This window comes from Sus scrofa, chromosome 14, assembly GCF_054392235.1.
Source record: "Sus scrofa isolate SSC_HxYL_T2T_F1_AM1 chromosome 14, Sscrofa_HxYL_maternal_Yorkshire_Landrace_v2.0, whole genome shotgun sequence".
NCBI lineage: Eukaryota > Metazoa > Chordata > Mammalia > Artiodactyla > Suidae > Sus > Sus scrofa.
This window is the reverse complement of record NC_139396.1, coordinates 21,691,046-21,711,706: the sequence shown is the minus strand read 5'-3', so window position 1 is coordinate 21,711,706 and position 20,661 is coordinate 21,691,046. Positions and strand designations below refer to the sequence as shown.

Sequence of the window (20,661 nt, the reverse complement as noted above, 5' to 3'; positions counted from 1 at the left end):
TGAGGGAAATGGTAATTCATTCATTATGTCCGTGGGTGGGGGATGTGGGGTCCAGCCTTCAGGCAGGATGCCTGTGGAAACCAGAAGGGGGTGTGAATCACTGGGAAGACTTGTCTGCTCTCCCAGGTGAATGGGGCACTGGGGTGAGAGGAAGGAAAAGCCAGCTGCAGAAAGGAAAAATCAAGATGTGTTTATATCTGACCAAATGACTTTTGTCATATGCCCTTCATGTTAATTTTCAGGCATCTCATCTACCTTTGAAATTGTCCAAATAGATTCAGGGTCATGATATACCTGCCCATGGGCAATCCTTTCCTCTTCTCACACAGAGTGGCAATAGCTTCCTTATCATTGAGGCATTTCCTACCCACACCCCATCACCAGCAGATCTTTCAGTGAAAGCGTCTGTGGGAAAGCGTGGGCATTTCTTCCCATGTGGAGGATGAGCAGGTGCATCTGGGAAGACTAAAGCCTGGCCATGGAGAGACGCCATCTGCTCTCACCCCACGAAGCCCTTCACCTGAACCACAGTTCTTCTTCCTTTACAGGAGAAGTTTTGACTGTGAAAGTGTGTGTTGGGATCCATGACCCTTGTCTCACTGGTTCATTCTAAGTCTTCTTGTTGGAACGACTTTTGACTCCCATGGAAACATTTTACTATCATCAGAACAAAATAAGAAAGCAGAGCAAGGATAATATCAGGACAAAACAGGAACATTGAAAAAGAATGTTGACGTCTCAGGAGGGACTGACTTAAGCTTGCCCTCATCTTAAAAGGAAAAGGCTGGCATTCCCTATCAAACACAGGATGGAGAGGGTTATCTGAATCAGGCCCACCCCTAACTTTTGCTGGACCAGGAGTAAAAGTACAAATGGAGGCTTGTGTAAAATAGGCTATTTTTTTTTTTTTTTAATTTTTAGGGCCGAACCTGCAGCATATGGAAGTTCCCAGGCTAGGAGTCGAATCAGAGCTACAGCTGCCAGCTTATGCCATAGCCACAGCCACAGCAACGCAGGATCCAAGCTGAGTCTGCAACCTACACCACAGTTCATGGCGACACCAGATCCTTAACCCACTAAGCGAGGCCAGGGATCGAACCCATGTCCTCATGGATACTATTTGGGTTCATTACCACCGAGCCACATCAGTAACTCCTAGGCTAAATATTTCAAAGTTATCCATCAAGCTTATAAACCGCTGACTAGCATGTTCTATTCCTCCACCTTGACAAATATACCTCCACTGTGACTGGGAAGACCAGACTGGAATCTAGAATTCTCTTTTCTTGGATGCATTGACTTGAGAAGATCAGCTTCCAGCCTGGGAATGCAATCACAGCCCTCCTTTCCCCTTGGTTGGCTCTGTTCTGCACCATGAGGGCCTCCCATGAATGTCTCTGGCTACATCCATGCTCTCTTCACCCCTTCTAGCATCCCTTGGTCACTGTCAGGCCTGGGGTAAGACCCTGGTGGGGAGGTCTGTTCTCAGGAGGGTGGGACTTGGGAGCAGACTGTGGGCTATTTAGGGGCAGGAAAATGAGTCTAGAAGGTGATGCAATATCTCATTCTCTTGGCTCTGTGGACACCTCATTCCATGCACACCTGGAGCAAAGGTCTTCCTTGCCCAATTAGAGGGGTGGTAGAACCCTGCAAGAGAGAAGAATTGCAAGCAAATCTGAATAGTTCCTGAACTATGGTATATGCCAAAGCATGTTCAATTAGCTCACATGTATTACCACGGTTTGGAGGAACCTAGGAAAACCTCCATAAAATCCATTTAGTTAGGTCTTAAAGGATGGACAGACCTGAGAAGGAAGACAGAGTCTCCCAGGCAAGATAGTATCTGAGCAGTCTGGCCAGAATGGGCATGGTCAGAAAGGAACTTGGAGTCTGGAATACAGATGGCAAAGGAAGGTCGGAGAAGGTAGTAGACAGTCTTGATTGCTAAACTAGAAGAGTGCTATGATCAGAACTGGGTGTCCCCAAAAAGAGACATTGAAGTCCTAACCCCCAGTACCTCAGAGAGTGACCATCCTTGGAATCAGGGTCTTTGCCGATGCAGTCAAGTTCGGATGAAATCATTAAGGTAGGCCCTAATTCAACACTACTGATGTCCTCATACAAAGGATAAATTTGGACACAGAGACAGACACACAGAGAAAGAGCAGCCCACGTGTGGTGCTGAAGGCACAGAGCAGGGTGATGCATCCACAAGCCAAGGAACAACAAAGGTTGCCTGCAAACCACCAGAATCTGGGTGAGAGGGCTGGAAAAGATTATCCCTCATGTTCTTTAAAAAAAAAAAACAAACAAACAAACAAAAAAAACAAACAAAACAAAACAAAACAAAAAAACAAGCCTGCTGACACCTTCATCTTGGAGTTCCAGCCTCCAGACCTAGGGGACTATAAAAATGTTTTATTTAATCTGTGGTTATAGCAGCCTGTGGTTATAGCACAGTCTGTGGTTATAGCAGCCTGAGCACACTCATAGAGGGAGCTTGTGTTCTGCAGAGAGTGGAGAGCCGTGGCATATTTTGGAGCCAGGATGTAACATGATCAAAGCCATGTTCTGGGAAGATTAATGTAGCAGGTGTGAAGCGTGGCAGGTGATAGAAGGAGTGCGGTGGGTGTTAGCTCTGATGTTCGGTGGCTCTCTTAGCAGTTCTTGCAGGCTAATGAACGTGCAGTGGCCAGCGCAGTTCTCATCTGGTCGTTGTTCTCCATCACGATTTGTTCTCCATCACGATGGTAAACTCCCTAAGATGGGCAGAGCTGGCACTGATGATTCATGCAGCAAAATGAGAAAGCGTTACAGTGCCGAGTGGCTCACCACATCATCCATCTGCTTAGCCTATCTATCACCTTCTCTGTGGATTTGGTGATAAGTGATCCAAACCCATCCATTGTGCCAGCCACCGAGGAGGGTCTCTTACCTCATTTGCCTGCTCATCATTCTCCCTTTACCTCTGTGGATCTCTCCCACTGTCAGTCCCCCCCCACACACACACAACACACAACGCACTCTTTTCATACGCATATCTCTTCACTTCTACTTTCTTTTATTTTTCAACTTGAAAAAATGAGTGCTGGGTACGAACAGGATTCCTGGGCTTCAGATAACCCTCATGTGACTGGAGGTTGTTTGGCACTCAGATGTGCACTTTTACAAATTGAAACTGAACTCAAAATTCTCCAAGTTCAGTTCAAAGTGCTGTCAACATAAGAATAAATAAAAAGACTAATTTTTGCTCCGTGTCTACATTTGCCATTATTTTGCATAACATCAAAAAATGTAAGAGAGAAAGTAGGACAAAGCTTAACTCTGGTAAGAGTTCATTCCATATACAGTGAGAATTTGTACTTTGGTTCTCTGCCTTTGGAATTTAAAGGGCAAAGCTGTCATTCCTCACACCACTGACAGATTCCAGTGATGTGTCAAAGCTGAGGCTTCAGCAGATGTGAGCAGGCTTTAATCGCAAGTGTTTCAACTGTTTTAACAAATAGTTACAGATAATAAAATGCCAGCCGGGGTATGAGATAGTAAGAGTGTTTGTGCTTTAAGGCGTAAAGCTATTATAGCTCTATTGTCAGAGCACCAAAGGCAATGAGGGAGGGTGACTCAGAAAATAAAGATTCTGAATAATCCTGACATCAGAGACAGCTGACAGGAAAATGCCTTTGATTACGGGAGACACTTCGGGAAAGTATCAGTTGTTTGCTACCCTTGCCAGAATTGCAAATGATCTTGAAAAGACCAATTTTGGTGGAGCCATGTGAGGGCAAAGGAAATGATGCTAAGTGGAGGGGAGAAAGTGTCTTAAGAAGTGGTGCTGTGAAATGACAAAGAGAATTGAAGAAATAATGAAGGGAACATGGTGTTGAGAAAGGCAGTTTTTAAAGTGGGTAACATTAGACCTTCTATTTTACCACTTCAAGTGAAGTGTGGAAGCCTCGCTCCCACTGAGGTCCTTTTACCTCCTCTGTTTTTATCTTTATCCTGAGGATCAGGTGGTGTGTCATGCCTGCTTCGCTCATCAAATATGACTTTAGAGACTCCTGAGCTCGTGAACATGAGATGGGTCTCCATTTATTTAAAGGATGCTTAATACAATCTTCTGGTTATTTCCCTAAAGTTCTTGCCTGGTTTTGTTAGACTTAGTTTTCATCGCCACAATTACTGACATTTTAAGAGCGTATTTTATAATCACGGGTAGGGAAATATAAAAGGTAGGTGATTTCTGAGTATTCATTTGTATCTAGCACCCTTACTGAATTTTCTTACGGAAGTTATAAAAAGGTGTGTCTATAACTACATTCTCCGCATTTCATTTGTAATCACATAATCTATGAAAAGTGAGAGTTTTATCTTTTCTTTTCAATCCCCCCCATTTTTTTTTTTTTTTTTTTTTTTTTTTTTTTTTTTTTTTTAGGGCCATACCTGTAGCATATGGAAGTTCCCAGGCTAGGGATTGAATCCAAAGCTGCAGCTGCCAGCCTACACCACGGCCACAGCAATGTGAGGTCCAAGCCGTGTCTTCGGCCTACACCACAGCTCATGGCAATGCCAGATCCTTTACCCACTGAGCAAGGCCAGGGATTGAACCAATATCCTCATGGATACTAGTCAGATACATTTCCTCTGAGCCAAAACAGGAACTCCTCCAATCCTTATATTTTAATTTATTCTTCCCATCTAGAGGCTTTTTAACAAATTAAGGAAGTTCCCTTCTATTCCTTGTTTGACAGGATTTGTCATACCTGGAAGTTGAATCATATAGGAACAAACACCTCATGAGCAAATTTTATAATCACAACCCATAATATAGTTTGTGTAACCCATATTTCTGCTCTTTCTATTTTTCCTTCCACCACCCTAATGCTCCTAGACTCTTTCTTTTAGCTTTTCCTTTCTGTTTGAAGAAGTGCATTTAGCAATCTCTCAGGACAGATCTTCTAGAGACAAATTCTGACACATCCCCTTTATAGGAAAAGGTCTTTATTTTTTCCTTCATTCCTAAAGGATAGTTTTGTTGGATTTAGCATTCACAGATGATAGTTCTTTTTTATTTTTTATTTTTTTGTCTCTTCGCCTTTTCTAGGGCCGCTCCTGCAGCATATGGAGGTTCCCAGGCTAGGGGTCCAACAGGAGCTATAGCCGCCGGCCTACACCAGAGCCACAGCAACACGGGATCTGAGCCGCGTCTGCGACCTACACCACAGCTCACGGCAACGTCGGGTCCTTAACCCACTGAGCAAGGCCAGGGATGGAACCCACAACCCCATGGTTCCTAGTCAGATTCGTTAACCACTGCGCCACGATGGGAACACCAGTTCTTTTTTCTTAAGAAAAATGTTATAGCGCTTCCTTCTGGCCTCTATGGTTTCTGATGAGAAACCCACTGTCATTGAATTGGTGTCATCCTATAGGCAATGTGTCATTTATCTGTATGTGTGTTTAGATTTCAGAAGCTTAATGATGATATGCTTTGGCATGGATTTTTCTGTGTTTATCTTATTTGGGGATTGTTCAGCTTCTCGAATCTATAGGCTTGTGTCTCCTGACACATGTTGAGTAATTTTAACTGTTATTTCTTAGAGTAGCCTTTCACTTTCATGCTCTCCTCTCTTGCTTGGAATCCAATAATATGAATGTTGGATCTTTGTGGTATGGTCCTTCAGGTCACTTTTTTTCCGTCTATTTTCTTTCTCTTGCTCAGATGGGGTAAGTTCTATTGAGCAGTTGCCTGAACAGTGGCAAACTGCTGATGAAAGGAGCTAAACAGGATTGATTCACAGGATTCATGGCCATTTGGGGTCTGTGGCCATGATTTAGGATAAAACCAGTCCGTCTGGTAGAGTAATGGTTTTATAGTCAAATTCTACTTGGATAGAGATGGAAAGAAGAACGATACTTAAGTTGAAGCAAGTTAGGGTTTCAGCAGGTAGCTATAATGCAGACTATCAAGGGAGTTGATGTAATGGGAAATCATGGAGGAAGGTGAGGAGAGTATTAATTGGATGGTCTCCGTGAAGTTAAACTGTTTTGAACATGAAAGAATGGATATCGGTCTTCGTATTTTGGGATTCTCAGAGTCAAGATTTTATGTACTGGAGAACATACAGTCCAGTACATGATGGAGGAGTAACTGGCTGAAATGAGGAAGTTAGAAAGTGAACGAGGCTTAAAAAGCAGCAGAAGAAAGTAGATAAAGATGAAAAAGTGACAAAAAGGTGATATCCAGTCCCTTCAGAAGGTGACTGATACAGTTTATTGTCCCACCCTGAACACTTTTGAGGACAATCTTTAGGGGTGTCAGTAATACTCATGCCAGAACAACAGACCTAAACTGAGGCTATTCTAGAGAAACTGTGACCTATGACCACTCTTGTCACCTATGGGGTGGGTGACCCCTCTGCGAATGATCACCAGAATACAGTAGGGCACAAAAGTGTGGCTGGATCTCATGTCTTCAACGACTAGGGTGATAGTGGCAGTAAGCAATAGTAGAGGATGGCAGAGAGACAGATGGAGGACATCCTTGAATATCAAGGGGTTTGGGTTAGGGACAATTTGGAAGGAGTAATAGGAGGAAGAGGAATCAACTCCATTTCCTGGTCTTAAAGGAGACAGCACATAAGAATGCAAAACAGAACAAAAACAAAAACAAAACCCCAGCATCATCTTGAGATGCCTGTGGTGAGGATGGTATACCTGGAAGACAGGCAATTGTCCAAATGTAAGAGCAAAGGACAAAGGAGAGCTTGAAGGTACAGGGCCCAGCAAATGGAGTGGTGGGAGAAGAGGAGGTACCATTGGGTCACATTGGAACTTACAAGAGCCCTGGGGGGCAAAAGAGCCTTAAACCCAGGAACTTTGGATATCTTTTTGTTTTTCAAAGATCACTTTATTTTGTTTTCCATGCATACTTTTTGGCAGTAATACAACCAAATCAAATGTTTGCATCTCAAATAAAGGTTACAAAAATTGGAAGAATTTGAATAGCACTTGTGATGATGAAAATTCCATGATTTGTGGTGATGCTTTCCTAAAATAATTTTTTAACTGGCAAGTACTCAAAGACATCAGCATTGTCAATCTGATGCGGAAAAAAGTGAAGTCATTATTTATGGGTCTTTGGATACCTATCAGGGATATATGCAAACGGGATTATGGCATGATGGGCAGAGCCAAGATTAATCCATTTGAAAGCTGAGTTCCATCACAAAGTCCCTCATTAACCACTCCTCATCCTGAAGAGGGAGGGAGTGAGGGTTGGGCAAGGGTGGGGAGGCATAGTTCCCACCCCCAGAGCCGGTGGTGATTTGAAGGCCTCAGATGGTTGTGCTAAAATAACCCCTGCCTTGTTAGAGTTAGAGTTGTCTCCTGACCTGGCATTTTCCTTTACTTTCTTTCTTTTCTTTTTTTTTAGGGCTTCGCCCACGGCATATGGAGATTCACAGGCTAGGGGTCAAATCGGAGCTACAGCTGCTGGCCTACACCACAGCCACAGCCAGATCCAAGCCACCTTTGTGACCTACAACCGTAGCTCACTGCAACGCTGGATCCTTAACCCCCTAAGCGAGGCCAGGGATCGAATCGGCAACCTCATGGTTCCTAATCAGATTCTTTTCCATTGAGCTACAATGGGAACTCCTTCCTTTACTTTCTAAGGGATTGTTTTTGTTGCCAATTTACCCTCCAAGCTTATTTTGTTCTACATTTAAATAGTGTAGTGTAAAACACATCCTCCTTTTCCTCAAGCTTTAGTTTCTAGAATTTAAGGATTTAAGAATCACGTGCTACAGCAATTTAACCAATAAACAAAATTTAAAGCAGCCTATAGGATGACAATTGTTTGGTGTACTGAGTAAATAATAAGTATTCTGAGAAACCTTTACATTATTCTCATGGATGAGACTGCTATGGTGAAACTGGGAAATGAGAAAGTGTTGATTAAAAGGTGTTTAACATCTTGGGCTGCATAGTAAAAAAAGGAACATTGGTATCCTCTGTCTTAGTGCATTTTCCCAAGAGAAATCAGATTAAGATCTCTTCTTGCTAGCTAGAGGTAAAAATTCCCAAGTCAAGTTTAAAGGGCAAATAAACAGTAGGGTAAATTCTGTTGGTCCATGTAATGTGAACAGGATGTAGTGAATGGTTTGAAAGAAGGGAGTGCGGTTTTCAGGAGATGAATATAAGACTTTTATCCCTGAGATATTCAGCCTCTGTGCATGGCAGCCTCTCAGAGAGTGGTCATGAACGCCTAGTTTATGACCCCATGTTGGTCTCAAAACAACTTATTTTCCACCTGCTGGTCCTTCTGGCTCAGTGAGAGCAGTTATTAAAAGGCAGCTTCCGATACTTCAATGGTCTGTTTTTACTCACAACACATGTGACACCAAATGGTTTTTTTTTTTTTTCACACCCACACTCAGTTTTCTAACTCTCCACTCAGTCCCCTGTTGGGTGTCCTACTTCAATTCCATTCTGGCACTAACTACCCAGAGTTAGCTTAGAGCCCACACGTTTAAAGGCTGAGTCTTACTGGTCAAAAGTAGTAGAAGCCTGGAATGCCCACATTTCTGTCCAACTTGGCTACTATGTCAGGAGTCCCCACCACTGCCCCCCTTTCAGGTTTGGTCATTGGCTTAGAGTGGCTCACAGAACTTTGGAAACGAATGTATTATGAACGGTACAACCCAGGAGCAGTTAGGGGAAGCAACATGTGGGCAAGGTATGGGGGAGGGGGCGGAGCTTCTATACACTCTCTGAAAGCACCACCCTCCCAGCACATCTGCACATTCATCAATCTAGGGTCTCCCCGAATCCCACTGTTTAGGGATTTTAATGGAGGTTTCATTACATGATCATGCTTGGTTAAGTCACTGGCCACTGATGATTAATTTTTCTTCACTCTCTCTCCCTTCTCTAGAGGGAGGTCCGAGGTTAGGACTAAAATTGCCAACCTTCTAATCAAGGCTTTGTCTTTCTGGAGATAAGCCCTCATTTTAAAGCTATCTGGGGGGCCCCAGCCACCAGTCTCCTCATTAGCAAACAAGACATTCTTATCACTCCAGAGATTCCAAGAGTTTTAGGAACTGTGTGCCAGGAAGCAGTGGCAACAGCCAAAAAAGTATTTCTTATTACGCCACAATTTCCTAAACCCGAGAGTTCTTCTGTCCACTATGTTAAAAAAAAAAAAAATCAGAAAAACAGGAAAATGTGAATATTTAAGTTTCACAAAGGTGTTTTAGCTGACTTTTCTTTTTCTTTATGTTTAGTAGGGATTTGGGGGATGCAGACTGTCACCTTTGGAATGGTTGGGCAATGGGGCCCTTCTGTACATCACAGGGAACTGTATGTAACTGGGTCACTATGCTGTACAACAGAAATTGAAGAAACATTGCAAATCAACTATACTTTAAAATAAAATAAAATACAATAAACTAGGCTAAAATAAAATAAATACTCTCCATTATTGTTTTCCTTTCCAGTCAATTCCAGGAGGCCTACCGCTGAGATGTGCTTAGCTCACTCAGTGGGGACCTCCACAGTATTTTTAAAATATGAATTAGAAAATGAATCGCCAACTTTTAAAAGCCAGAAAAAAATCTCCCATTTAAAATATCCAGGCATTTGACTTCCATTGGAAAGCTGGATAGTTTGGCAGCTGTGTGCTTCGGCTTCACAGAGAGCCTGGGTTCTCCTTGTCACCAGAGGTCTGCTTGTGCTTCATATTTCCTACCCCGAGTCCATCTTACTAATTTCTCATGACAGATTGTCCCTGTAGACAGCTGAGTTCATGACTACAGCTTGTAGATAACACTCATCCCTCCAAATGACCCAGTGAGCCTGAACTTTTTCATTCTACAGTGCATGAATGAGGCTGCAATTCCCAAAGGTGACAAATACCTTGAGTATCCACCCCAACATCCACTGTACCAAGGAGGTCCCAGGCACTGGGGATTGCAGAGCTGAAATATGCAGCCCCCTACCCTCATTCTGTGGTGAAGACACTCATCTGTTTGGTGGTCTCTGATTCTCAGTGTCTACCCCAGACCAAATTTTAATGGCCACACTGAATCTCAAAGCTTGTGTATCTAATTTCCAATGTTCCTATCTTTATTGTGTAGTCTAGCTATGCTTTGCTTTGTTCTGATTTTTACTTACTTATGGCTCCATTTTTATTGTATCTTTTCTGTAAACTCCTTTGAATAAGAAGACAGGATATGAATAAATTAAGTATAAAGACACTTCTAACATTGCCTGATCGCTTCTATAATAGATGTACAACCAGAGTGACTTTTGAATACTGGGAACGTTTAATGAACTCAGGCTGGGGATGAGGGAATGATCTACTAAAGACTTTGATTTAAATGAAAAAAAATTATGTGTAAAGGGCCAGATATTGACACAAACCTATAGTGTTTCAGTAGCTGCAAGTACTTCTGTATGGGTAAGAGATAGAATTGAGGTGGGCAAATGGCAGAACTGAAGTCTGGAAAGGTGGACAGATATCTGACCCTAATGCCATGGTTAGAGAATTTAGATGTTGTCCAAGACCAAGAGGAGCCATGGAAGAGATGCTGCATAGAAGAGGGACATCATCAGATCTGCTTCCTGACAAGTTCCTTGGTATGAAAGGCAAAAGGAAGGAAGTCATTTGGAAAAAGAGAGGTCTATAGGTGTGGCAAAGTCACTTCCAAATTCATGTCATACCTCCATTCCAGGAAATGATGGGCTAAGTAATTGGAACTGGCACTCGCCCCACCCCAAGGAATATACCATGGAACACTTGGGAGTGGATTATGGTGAGGTCCCTATGATTAGCTCAAAACTAGGACCCTCTAAATGCCCACCCAGTGAACAATGGGGAAAAGTGATCTATATCCACGTCATGGAGCAATACATAGCACTGAACATGATCAGCAACATGGGCGGTAAATGAAAAAGTGAAACAAGAATTCCCATGTGGCTCAGTGGGTTAAGGATCCAGCCCTATCACTGAGGTAGCTCTGGTTACTGCAGTGATGTGGGTTCAATCCCTGGCCCAGGAAATTTTCTGTTGTGGGTGCAGAAAAAAAGAGAAATTAAAACAAAATAAAAATCACAGAATAGTAATGCCCATCAACAGATGAATGGATTAGGAAGATGTGGTACATGTACACAATGGAATACTACCCAGCCATAAAAAGGACAAAATAATGCCATTTGCAGCAACATGGATGGAATTAGAGACTCTCATACTGAGTGAAATAAGTCCGAAAGAGAAAAACAAACACCATATAATATCACTTATATGTGGAGTCTAAAATATGATACAAATGATCTATCCACAAAACAGAAAAGATCATGGGCAGACTCGTGTTTGCCAAGGGGGAGGGGAGAGAGTGGGATGGATTGGGAGTGTGGGGTCAGTAGATGAAAACTTGCATTTTGAGTGGATGGACAATAGGATCCTGCTGTATAGCGCAGGGAACTATATATCTAATCACTTGTGACGAAACATGATGGAAGATAATGTGAGAAATATACATATGTGTGGTATATATGTGTGTATGTGTAAAACTGAGTCACTGTGCAGTACAACAGAAATGGACAGATCACTGTAAATCAATTATAATAAAAAAAGGGCATGTATAATTTTTTAAAATCACGGAATAGAAGAGTATACCTTCCTCATAAACAGGCAAGTCACACTCCACAGCTTACAGATGCATTTGTTGGTGATAAAACAGAGGAGAAAAGCAATCCCCCTAAAACAAGCCTCATGGTTTTGGATGTTACCAAAAAAAGATGATTCAAGGGCTTCTAAATTGCTAGAATGTTTTTTTCCTTGACCTGAATACTAGTTACATGGCTTTTAGAAAATATACTATATATTGGAGTTTTATGCTATTTTCTTATGTGTTAGACTTCACAATCATTATAAATGATATTAAAACATGGATGGGAAGACATGATGGGGCATGAACCAAGATAGTGACATTAAGAGATTTACCAGGTAGAGCTTGAGGGCTGGGTGACTGATGGAAATGGGAAGCCAGGAGCAGGTAGCACCCAGGATCATCCTTAGGTGTTAGATGGGATGTGACACAACTCACCACTTACCCATATGGATTCCAGAAGGAACAAGTCTCGTGGGCTTGGCAGAGCGGAGATAAATTTTAGACTTGTTTAATTAAGATGCTCAGATCCACCAAGAAAGAGAATACTGGGCTAGGGCTCAAAATAAAAGTACAGTTTGGAGTTTCAGATTTGAAAATTATCAGCATCAGGAATTAACTTGGGATGTCAAATAATGCAAATGTGTAAATTTGAGTGTGTGTGTGTGTGTGTGTGTGTGTGTGTGTGTGTGTGTGGTGTGTGTGTGTGTGTCTGTGTTTAGATTAAGCAAAAAATAATATAAGCCTTTGGAGAACTTCTAGACTCTAAACTTCTAGTTTTAGTGAAATGGTGGGAATAAAAGCTTTGCATCAGAGCTAGAAACAAAGGGTAAAAATGAAAGAGGAAAATGGAGCAGTTCAGCTTCCTTTGAAGAATGATTATAAAGGGAAAGAGGGAGCTTGGTTGTTATCTACAGAGGGCCTTGTGCTAATAGGGGGGTTTCTTCCTTCTCATGTATTTGTCTCTATGGTGATGCTCTTTCTATAAAGCAGAGGAGATATTGGCACAGCAATATCTGCAGGAAAAGAGGAGATACAGCACTCAAATGCTAGGACCTGTCTGGTATATGACGACAAATGGCTTCCCATGGCAAACGGAGGGGTAGCCAGTCATAGAAGAACGGTGGATGCAAAGCAGGAAATGGAATGTTTTCTGATTTATTTAAGACTTGTATAAAGCACAGAACTTAGAATTTCCAGGAGACAAGGTAAGTAACATAAATGACCTTTCTAGACCTTATGCCCAATCTCAGGTCTGTAACTTTCCAGCATTACAATTTATGCAGAATTTATCCTTTATAAGGGAATAGAGTATCTGGGGAAAAAAAAAAAAAAAGCAGGGCAGCATCAACTGACCTCAGCTGGTGCTTTTGTAATTCAGTTTAAATTTTGCAAAAGACCACTGCTTGGTCAAAGAGCAAACATCCATTGTAAAAGGCAGCAGGTTTCACTTTAAAAGATGAAACAGGGAGTTTCTATCATGGTTCAGCAGTAACAAACCCAACTAGTATCCATGAGGAATAGAGTTATATCCCTGGCCTCACACAGTGGGTTAAGGACCTGGCTTTGCTGTGAGCTGTGGTATAGGTGGCTCCAATTCAACCCCTAGCTTGGGCACTTCCATGTGCCATGAGTGCAGCCCTAAAAAGAGAAAAAAAAAAAAAAAAAAAAAAAAGATCAAACACTAGATAAAGGATTGTCTTGCACCATACCTCTTCTCTCTTCCTCTCTGTATTTTTAGAAAGTGGGTATTGTTCCAAGTTTTCCCTTGAAGTCTGTCCTCAGGTTTGTAGTTGGTACATACAGGAAAGGGAACAGATAACCTTACAAGACAATAGAAAAAGAAAATAGATGCTTATTACTGTCTCATAAGCGCTGCTGTCCTCAAATTCATTAGACTAGGTGGATTGCAGTCAGGCAGTTTATCTACCTTTCAAATCTGACCAAGGAAAGAAGAAAATCGTCTTGCATCAATGTTGCTGCAAGAATTAGAACTAGAATTGATAGAATTCCTCTCAGAAAACATGAGTAAGCATACCATGGAACAGATTTCTTGTAACCTGCTGTTTAATGTGCTACTGAAGGCACTTCACAATATTTGATCAGCCTCAGATGAAGTGTGTTGCAGATGGGAATCCATAAATTTAACTATTAAAATCTCTGTGGGATTTGGGGCTAATGTTTCATTTATCATCTGCCATGATTTAGAAAAACAAAAATGGGAAAACAAACAAACAAACTCCAGTTCTATATATGATCTAAAAGCCAAAATGGATCACAATTTCAGAAACCATATCCTCTAGTAGAATGAAAATTACTTTATGCCTTTATCATTTGATAGATAGATGTTTTACATCTATAATGCAAAGAAAGAAAACGAAACAGCTACAGCAGACATGCTCTTGACTGTCTTCCATTCAACCAGCCCTTGAGATAACTTCACTGATTCTCCACGATGGTCATACACTTGTGTTGCAACTACCTAGGATGCTGACATGCATCCAAATTGTCGGGCTCACACACATACATGAATTTAAAGCAGCTAAATGGTTTGGTTAGCATGACGGATGTCAGTGTAGAGAGGTAATAGGTTCTAGGAAGAGCCATGGTCACATCAGCTGAGTTGGCCGTGAAGCCAAAGTCACACCAAAAGCCTTGGTGGGTGTAGGATGATATTCCCCAGGACTTGCCCCCTGCCTTTCGTGCAGCTGGTTAGGGTGTAGAGAATACTTCTCTGGCTGGAGAGCATGTCTGAACACATACCGCTTCCTTCTGTGAAGGACTATTCTAAGAGGGTTCAGTCTGGCCATATTTCCACATCAGCTCCCAATAGGCCCTCCTTTTAGCCCTTGCCATGAGTCAGTTGTGGTTTTGCCAAGCCTGTTTGTACCAGTTCTACTTGTTATCTTTATTAATTCAGATAAGCCAGTTGTAATGATAATAAATATCAGTTGAGCGCTTACAATGTGCCAAGCACAGCAAAACTCATTTAAGGGTCATAACAGTTCAATCATGAAAATACTACTTTATATATACTAATAGAGGGATAAACTAAGAGGTGGGCTTAGCATATACAAACTACTGTATATAAGAGAGATAAACAACAAGGCCCTATTGTATAGAACAGGGGAATATATTCAATATCTCGTAATAACCTATAATGAAAAAGAATATATATATATGAATCATTTTGTTTTAGATCAGTAGCTAACACAACATAATAAATCAACTATACTTCAACTTAAAAAACATAAAAGATTAATATCAAAGAGATATGTCGGGTTGATAGTATGTATCCTTGGTGTGATGCGAATGTCATTTTACCACTGTGGTCTTTTTTCTCCAAAACCATAATTCCAGTCTAATTATGAAAACAGGTCAGACAAGTTGAAATTGGGGGCTATCCCCCAAAATATATGATCAATACTCTTCAAAACTGGTAAGGTCATCAAAAACAAGGGAAGTCTGAGACAATGCCACAGCCTAGAGGGTGCTTAAGAAAATACAGTGACCCAGTATAAGATGGTAGCTTGGATGGGATCCTGGAACAGAAAAAGAACGTATGATAAAAACAAATACAACCTGAATAATGTATGGACATGAGTGAATAATAATACATCATTATTGGTTTGAGGACTACGACAAATATACTGCAACAAAGTGAGATGTTAATAAGAGCTGACACTGAGTACGGGGCATACTGGAACCCTCTGTACTGTCCTCACAATTACTCTTGTGAATCTAAAACTATTCTAAAATTTAAAAATTTACTTAAAAATACATTATTAATTTTTCTCAGTTGCAGCACAGATACATCCACATGCCCACATTCATTCAAATATAAGTTTAGAAGCCAAGCACACGGTTTTGAGTTTTCTCTCTTAAACACCAGGAAGAAAGGAGTCAAAACAGTTGGCCTGTCACTCATTTTTCTTCCAGTTACTGGGGGTGGGAGGTCCCTTCCAGAGGGAAAATAAAGCAAAACATTGGACTTTCAGCCAAACACACTTCAGACAGTTCCGGACTTAAATGATTCCACCTACAATCTTTTCAACTTTAAAAATGATACGCCTTCAATGGAAACCTTACTTTTTAAAAAAAAAAATTTTTTTTTTTTTTGTCTTTTTAGGGCTGCACCCTCGGCATATAAAGGTTCCCAGGCTAGAGGTCGATTAGAGCTACAGCCGGTGGCTTACGCCACAGCCACAGCAATGCGGGATCTGAGCTGAGTCTGCGACCTATCCCACAGAGCAAGATCCTTACCCGCTGAGCAAGGCCAGGGATCGAACCCACAACCTCATGGTTCCTAGTCGGATTCGTTTCTGCTGTGCCATGACAGGAACTCTGAATTTTTGAATTTTTATTTTTATCTGGGTCTAGCAATGTTCAGGACAGTATTTTCCAGTGATGCTGGGCAGCTTCAGCCTCAGTTCCCAATCAGCTGTGCCACATGAGGGGAAACCCCAAATCCACCCACAACCATTCTGTTCCCAGACAGCCATTCTGCTTTTCACTTTCAGTACAGTATTCAATAAATCACATGAAATATTCAACACTTTATTAAATAGGCTTTCTGTTAGATGATTTTTCCCAATTGTAGACTGATATAAGTATTCTGAGCACATTTAAGGTAGCTGAGGGTAAGCTATGACACTCAGTAGGCTAGGATTATTAATGGCAATTATTTTCTACTAAATGATATATATATATTTTTTTAGGGCCGCACCCACGGCATATGGAAGTTCCTGGACTAGGGGTTGAATCAGAGCTGCAGCTGCCAGCCTACACCACAGCTTGTGACAACACCAGACCCTTAACCCACTGAGTGAGGCCAGGGATCAAACCTGCATCCTCATGGATACTAGTCAGGTTCTTAACCCACTGAACCACAAGGGAACTCCTGACATCTTCAACTTACAGTGGGTTTATCGGAACGCAACAGCATCATAAGTCAAGGAAGATTTATGGTATTTGTTTGGAGGAAAATCCCTATGGATGGACCACCTTGAGCAAGATGTCTGTGGATTACAATTGCTGGGGTAAACAATTTACATTTCTGAAGCAGGCTTCTGGGGAGATGTCACATGAGGATCTGACTCTAGACTAAAGGTGGAGTTGGTTTATAAATTAAACGCCCCCTGCTATGTGCTAAAATCTGTTTTGCTTTTCAGCAGCTTCCTGCTATTTATCTTAGTCTTCTTCCCAGGCTGTTTAACAGTTTAGGAAATGCTGTTCTTTGCAGGGCTCCTTCCCACACTGCTCCCTTCTCAAACATCGGCAGTACAGAAGGTTCTGACATCCAATGATTATGTCTCAAGTCTATGAGTTTTCCAAACTCTCGGCTGGTTCCTCTCAAGAACCAAGAATGGGAAGAATCTCCAGGGTAACAAGTAGTGCTTGGAAAATTGCCCCACCTAACTGCATTTCTCTTCTTGCTAGGATTTTGACCCTTCAGTTATGGTTCCCTTGACGCGGCTTCCTGACTCGCCAATGCATTTCAACAGACTTACATTTTATCTGGACTTTTCAGTGGTTCTTAGCAAGAACACTGGTCTGCTCTAAACTCTTCCATTATATCCAGCTGTAGTACTTCTTTTAGTCCATTTCAAGAAGGGAAATGCTTTATAACTACCGTGATATTTCTATACACATTATAAGTTCTACACATGCAAAGGTGTTTAAATGTTAGCTTCAGATTTTTACTGGTAGAAGGGTGTTTGTGTTTTGAAAAACTGATGTTATCTCATTGTTTCCCAAACTTGGAAACTTGAAAAACTGAATAAAATCTTTGGTTTTTAAGACAAGGAATCGTGGTCTCCCAAAGAAAGATAGCTGCAGTAAGGACTAGTATTTTTCTTTTACTTCTCCAATTTTCACTTTGTTTCTCCCTCTTCTTATGATTTAAAATATTTGAAAAAAAATGTTCATATGGATAATAGATAAGGTTTGTGATATGGCTTAGAAAAGGGAGGAAAAAAAAATACAAGGTCCCCACACTTCTTGGCTGTTGTGCATATGCTGTTATCAAAACAGCTTTCTGCTGCTGGTCAAGCAGAGTTGCCACCAAGCCCACCAGCCCAGTGACAGCTGCTTAAACAAGAGAGCGGGTTAGGGGAAATTAAAGGTCCTGAAGTGGCCTGCCTTCTGCAGCTGTTGAAAGTGGGAGCAAGAGGAGGGCTCAGTTCCATAAAAAAACACCTCGTCAAATGCTTTGGGTCTACCAAGCCCACTACAACTCAGGGATACTAAGCCAGCAAGTGTCTTTGATTCAAGATCAAAGAAACTGAAAAGAAAGGCATTGTCTTCATTTTTTTATCTCTCTCTCATCTCCTACCTCTAATCCACCCACAAGCCCCACTGGTTTAAGTCCAATATATATATCAAAGTCATCCACTTTTCCCTAATCCCACTGCTGCTACCAGGTCCCACCTCCTTTATTTCATGCCTGGACTATTGCAGTAGCCACCTTCATGGCCTTCCTACTTCCCTTCCTGTTCTCCTTCAAACTAATCTTCTCCCAGTGGCCACCTATTATTTTTTTTGAACGATGGTTATGCCACATCCTGGCTTAAAGCCTTCCGAGGTTTTCCTTTGCACGTAGAATATACTCTGAAGTCACATCTGGGCTTGCCCATTTACTCCATTCTCACCTTTCCTCCAGCTCACCAGGGACCCGCCCTACCAGCCTCCTCCCTGTGCCACCTCAAGCCAAGTGCTTTTCCGCTCCAGGGCATTTTTAAATGATAAGCCTCCCTTTGCCTCAAGTTCACCCATTTGCATGTCTGGCTCTGAATCCCAGAGGCCTCAGCTTAACTGTCAATATCTCAGAAATGCTATCCTGACATTCAAGGTCGACCTCTCCCTTGGTCTCTTATCATTGACTTGGCTTGTATTCTCATAGCCTGTTTTATTCTTCTCCTTTGTATTTTGTATGAGCCATTCAATAGCAAGATCCATGAGAGCAGACTCATGTCCATTTTATCTCATCAGTGTAATAAACACATGGTGGGATTGCCTGGCAAACTGTAGGCACTTAATAAAGGAATGAATATGATACATAATTCCATGAATATATGGGGAATATGTTCTCCATTTCCAGAGTGGAGTGGTCTGGGTTGAATTTTACTTCCAGAAATACTCTTTAAGGTGGAAATAACCTAAGCATTCATCAGGGGATGAGTGGGTTAACCAAATAATGTAAAATGGCATGTGCATGTAATGGAATACTATGCAGTCTTAAAAAGGAAGGAAATGTTACAACATAGATAAACTTGGAAGAAATTACGCTACATGAAATGTCAGTCACAAAAAGACAAACACTGTGTGATTCCACCTATAGAGGTCCCTAGAGGTGTCAAATTCTTAGCTACAGAAAGTAGCATTATGGTTTCTGGGAGCCAGAGGGGTAGTATTGGGGAGTTGGTGTTTAAGGGGACAGAGGTGGTCAAGCGGAGTTGACACTGAGCCCACCAGCCCAGTGACAGCTGCTTAAACAAGAGAGCAGTTGGTGTTGAAGGGACTGAGTTTCATTTTTGCAAGCTGAAAAAGCTCTGGAGAAGGATGGTGGTGATGGTTGTGCGACATGGTAAACATACTTAACACTGCTGAACAGTGCACTTAAAAATGATTAAGATAGTAAGTGTTACGTTATACATACTTTACCATAATTAAAAATAAAAAATTTTCAAGTACTGAATTATATAGGAAGATACATTCTCTCTATATGTTTCTACAAACAAAAAGAAAGACATTTCCTGGAGAAATATGATTGGAGAGAGGTGAGGGAGATCTTGCACTTTTTTTTTTTTTTGCATTTTCTAGGGCCACACCCACGGCATATGGAGGTTCCCAGGTTAGGGGTCTAATTGGAACTACAGCTGCCAGCCTACACCACAGCCACAGCAACGCTGGATTCGAGACACATCTGTAGCCTACACCACAGCTCATGGCAACGCCGGATCCTTAACCCACTAAGCGAGGCCAGGGGCCAAACCCGAAACCTCATGGTTCCTAGTTGGATTCATTAGCCATCGAGCCATGACGAGAACTCCTCTTCCACTTTTTTAATAACATTTTTTAAATATCATTGAACTGATTAAATTTTTTTACATTACTTTTATAATAAGGAAAATTTTCAGGAGGAGTTTTAAAAGGAAGCAGCAGTTTGACTTAAGTCCTACCTTAAAGCTTTCAGTGAATGAGGAGAGCAGACAAACCTTCAGGGAAATCTGACAGGGCTTACATGAAGCGCTGGGCATCATTATAGATGCCTGGCAATGAAGGCCAGCATCATTATAGAATCAGATACATAGGGTTCTTGTTTAAAAAGAAGTCCTCAATGGTGGATGGGAGGAGGGATACATCAGGATGTTGGGATTAACATACACACACTACTATATATAAAGTAGATAACCAAGAAGGATCTACTGTATAGCAAGGGAACTATACTCAATATTTTGCAATAATTTGTAAGGGAAAAAAATCTGAAAAAAGAATATATGCATAATAAAAAATATATATTCATATATAAATGTAGAGAATATATATATAAATCACTGTGCTGTACACCTGAAACTAACACAATATTGTAAATCAACTATAACTCAGTTTTTAAAAATAAGCAAAAGTCTTTCTGGCTCATTTCACTCAGTTAGAGATTCTCTAGTTCCATCCATGTTGCTATAAATGGCATTATGTCATCCTTTTTTATGGCTGAGTAGTATTCCATTGTGTATATATACCACCTCTTCCGAATCCAATCCTCTGTCGATGGACATTTGGGTTGTTTCCATGTCCTGGCTATTGTGAATAGTGCTGCAATGAACATGCGGGTGCACGTGTCTCTTTTAAGTAGAGTTTTGTCCGGATAGATGCCCAAGAGTGGGATTGCAGGGTCATATGGAAGTTCTATGTATAGATTTCTAAGGTATTTCCAAACTGCTCTCCATAGTGGCTGTACCAGTTGACATTCCCACCAGCAGTGCAGGAGGGT

General features: G+C 41.4%; 1 long non-coding RNA gene and 1 other non-coding gene across 3 annotated transcripts in view; both read right to left on the bottom strand.

The window, feature by feature from the left end:
* The window catches only part of LOC106505879 (uncharacterized), a 127,050-nt gene that overhangs the window by 30,198 nt on the left and 76,191 nt on the right, over window positions 1-20,661 (bottom strand). For both annotated transcript variants that reach the window (XR_014826385.1, XR_014826386.1), the window contains exon 3: window positions 13,382-13,492. This is a non-coding gene — a long non-coding RNA (uncharacterized LOC106505879). The remainder of the gene's footprint in view (window positions 1-13,381; window positions 13,493-20,661) is intronic.
* LOC146396399 (small nucleolar SNORD12/SNORD106) lies at window positions 7,048-7,133 on the bottom strand. The gene has a single exon (XR_014828620.1). It is a non-coding gene; the product is annotated as a small nucleolar SNORD12/SNORD106 (small nucleolar RNA).